This window comes from Apium graveolens, chromosome 10 (assembly GCF_009905375.1).
Source record: "Apium graveolens cultivar Ventura chromosome 10, ASM990537v1, whole genome shotgun sequence".
NCBI lineage: Eukaryota > Viridiplantae > Streptophyta > Magnoliopsida > Apiales > Apiaceae > Apium > Apium graveolens.
The window spans coordinates 231,426,146-231,430,451 of record NC_133656.1 but is presented as its reverse complement, the minus strand read 5'-3'; the positions used below and the strand labels follow the sequence as shown (position 1 = coordinate 231,430,451).

Genomic DNA, 4,306 nt, shown 5'->3' with positions numbered 1-4,306 from the left:
GTACTATGGATGGACTAATGAAACAGTTATTTTCTTACTCTTGAAATTTGGTCTCTTCCCATAATGGACCTTGGTAGCTTGAAGAAGGGAGAGCTGGGGAAAGTCTTCCAGCTCTATTACGCTTGAATTGCAGTACCATGACTCGTGTTCTGGCGATGCCATTGGTGTTTCCATGTGTTGGACCTGTTTCAAATCTGTGCCATTCTGTCTTTTATTCCAAAGAAAACCCACGGTTGCAGCTGTTGCTATGGACACACACATGAGTAACATGCTCAAAACACACTTTGAAGTTTCCGAGTACATTTGGTAAGTGTTATGTTTATTTGGATAAACGTAGAATTGTGTAAGAATTGCGATAAGCAATATGAAGGTTATAAACGATGCTAATATTATAGCACCCAGCCAAATCCAGTTGTTTGAGCCTAAGACAGCATAAACTGGTCTGTCCGAGGGATTGGGTTTCATCCATACCGCATGGCTCAACTTTTTACTGTCCGTTGTGGATTCTCTATCTCTTGTTATGTATACTTCAATGTTTAGCTGCATTAAAGTTAGGCCATATGTGTTTCCAGACTCTGGTAAAATAAGCTCTAGCAATGAGAGATCCGCTGTTCTCTTGAAAGCTGCCACTAAGAGAATAGGAGGGACCTTGGAGTTTGTTGTGCTTGAAATGAATATCAGTTCACGGAGGATGGAGATAAAAGGAGTAATGCCACTTCCACCGCTCACCATAACAAGCATGTCATGCCTGCACCAGTGCATCATATATCTATGTTCTCAGTTGTCTCTAAATCTTGTCGATGCATCTTCAATGTGGGTGTGTGTCTTAGCAACTTAGATAATGTTATTGGGAAATGCTTTTGCTTATGCTAATCTTCAATCTTTGCATTTTATATGTTAGCACGTACCTTAGATAATGTCGAGGTGCAGGCCCATAAGGTCCTTCGAGTGAGACACTAAGGTAGTCTGCTGGAAAAGGCGATGAGAACTTCTCATACAGTTGGCAAGACCAAGATCCTTCATTTTTAATCACAACGCTCAGGGTCTCGCAGTCTAGTTTACTGTTAGAGGTGACAGTAAAAGGATGCCACTGGGACTTGGATATGGCAGGTATGTTTACAAACACAATGCTTGTTGGATTATAAATTAATCCTGATACCAAATAAATAGAAGAGCACACTTCTGAATCATCTTACTCCTGATAATATCTATTACAATTATGTTTTAACAATGTGAATTATGTATATATGGATCTGATCGATAAACTTACCTGGGCTTTTGGAGAAGTTCAATTCCACAGCTTCACAAGGCAAAATGCGGGCTGAAACCAACCTCACCTTTTGTTGAGACTGAATGAATCTTAGGTAGCGATCAACCAAGAACAGATAGAAACCAGGAAGGGTTAAAAAGGAGTACGAGAACCCCACATGCAATACAAAGAAGACGATGAAGAGAACATATAGATAATGTGTGTAAAGAAAGAGCTCGAAAAGTTTTCTCCTAAAGGAAGAGAAGGTTGTCATCCACATTGCTAGTCCAAAAAACAAGGACACTTCTCCAGCAACATTTGAAATTCCAACTCTGTCCCACTTCAGTGTCTGCAAAAAAGGCCATTTTAAACTTTAATACATGGTGTTAATCCATATGTTGTTATAATATATAGACCTGCTTTCCGACAGTAGTTTGATACTACTCTTTACAAATCCCAGTTCTTCCATTTATGTAATGAGGTATATTACCTTGTAAAGTTGGTTTGTATTAGCCCAGTAAAGGGTACAACATACACTATGTGCAGTAAAGAGAGTCAGGACAGCATGACCAAGCCATATGTGATACTTTATGCTCGACTCTGATGTGAGGCCAACAAGTCGCAACAGTGGTGAGGCTCTAGTTACAGGAAAGAAGAGGAAAGCGAGGCAGATGTTGCCTAGATAGCCAAGTAAGAGGGCTGATCTCTGCAGTTTAGTCTCCCACCTGCCAGAGTGTCACAAAGATGTGTTAGTAATTTTATTTTTGTATAAACAGTCAAATGTTTTGCGAGTACTAATAAGAGTATCATGTTAATTAAAGAAAAAAGTTCCTACGCGCTCTGTGTCAGGTGTGTTGCAATTCTTCTTACGTCTGCAAACATGCCATGAACATACTCTATGGTTACGTCTGGAAACATGCCATGTACATATGCTAAGGAGGACCAAGCTAAGAGCGCAACAAAAAGAAATGAGAATGATAACTCAATCCAAGAAACAATTCCAAGAGGGCCTTTCACCATTGCTGGCCGCCTCCAGCTAGCTAGCGCAGAGGATTCTGAGGTGCTGCTGTTGCAACAGGACATAAAACTTCTAAGTGCCGAAAGTTCATATTGATATGTTTAAGGTGATGGTGAAATGAGATACCTTTCATTTATACTAATGTCGTACTTCTTTTGCAGGTGGAGGTATAAACAACTCAAAATAGCCATGAGTAGGACTGGAACAACGTAAAGCAAAATACTCGCACCTGTGAATTTCATATAAACATTATATAACGAAATATGTCCTGATAAATGCATTAATCATTTAACTATTCCAGGGTAAAATGCGAGGTTATGTTGCATGGATACTGAACCTTGATCCCCAAAGAAGGTGTTAGCGGTGGTTCCCTGGAGACGTGGTAACCAGTGCATCCAAAAGACATTGGTAGGCATCATTATCCATATCATTGTATACCCGAGAAAGATGAACAAAATCAACAATTTTATCGATAGTTGTAACATCTTGACAACCTAGCAACTACTTTAAACTGCCCTCAGGTCCTAATCTCTTGCACCTCTTGCTAGTTGATGCTCGACGATAATTCTCTAGAGGGGAAGTTCACTACTTATATAGTAGTAGTTTAAGCTTATAAGTAACAAGGTTAACTCGAAAAGATCCAAGTAATGTAGGTAGTTCTGCAGTCGTTTACAGTTAATTAAAGTCTGATAAGCAATATATTGGATATGTAAATTTTATAAGTTGATTAATAGGAATGTGTTGAGTTTACCATTCTTAACATGCACCGGAAAACCTGACAACGTTGGCGTAACACTTAGGATTGGAATGTAACAAAATGATGTTTTGTTTTTCTCATTCTGCACAAGGAATGCTGATAGAAATGTGTTCCCAGAGTGACCCTGACTAGCTTGTTTCATTCTGTTCCTTTTGAATGTTAAGCCTGTGTTGTGTGATAAGTGTGCAGTTGTTTTTGTTGTCTTCCTAAATCTTTATTTGTCTTTTTGCATATTCTATCAATTTATTCAAGGAAAAAACATAATGCATGTTTTGATAAATGAAGTTGGTGTCACTAATAAAATATGTATCTTTTGTTTGTATCAAGGGGTATTAATATAGAGTATAAAATTCAGTATAATAGTGCTAAACTTGCTTTTCGGCAGGAGTATATTCGTGCATGAAGAATTAAGAATTCTTTTCTTTCCATTTTTTTTCCCTCTTTCTCTTCCTATAGAGTAGTAGACCTGACAATACTGGTATACGACACGTGAACACGGAACGAAACGACACGAATAATTAGTGTTTTGGATTCGAAAATTTGGTACACGAACACGAAAGTACACGAACACGAAAAAACACTGATATAATTAGTGTCGGGTCTGAGTTTCCGATATAGGTACACGACACGGAACGAAAGTACACGGAATAAATAAATAGTTAATTTTTTTAATATATATATATATATATATATATATAATATTTATATTTATATCCCGCTTCCAAACTCTTCTCTTTCCAATTTAGATCCATATATATTACTTAATTTTGATTAAGTAGTTGACTTTATGATTTTAATTTCTTTTGAATGTCGAACAATTTGTAATTTGTTGTACGCAAAAAGATTTTCACTTGTTTCGTACTTTTATATTCAGAACTTTGTTGTTCACCATTTAAGACCATTTAATTATATATTACATTTTTTAATATTTAATTTTTTTCATATATAATCCGTGTACTTTAGTGTACCAAAGCGGATAAACACGAATATATTAGTATCAGATTAGAGTCACCAAATTGGTACACGAATCCAAATCCGGGTCGGGTTCGGGTTTAAGGTTTGATACACGAAAACACGAAAGTTCACGGAACGTTTGTACACGACACGGAACGTTGCGAGATCTACTATAGAGTGACCAATCCATAGTAGATGAGTTGGTTGAAACCGGAATTTTGTGAGATTATCACCTCGAAGTTTTATATTCGATTTCAAATGGATACACAGATTTAAGTAAGAAGTCGTTACGGTGATACTAGCTCTCCCCAGATCAAGTTACGCTTAA

General features: G+C 37.3%; 1 long non-coding RNA gene across 1 annotated transcript; it reads left to right on the top strand.

The window, feature by feature from the left end:
• Positions 1-18: 18 nt before the first annotated feature.
• On the top strand, positions 19-2,778 carry LOC141693441 (uncharacterized). Its single transcript, XR_012563124.1, has 4 exons — positions 19-306; positions 573-813; positions 902-1,110; positions 1,301-2,778. It is a non-coding gene; the product is annotated as an uncharacterized LOC141693441 (long non-coding RNA).
• Positions 2,779-4,306: the final 1,528 nt, after the last annotated feature.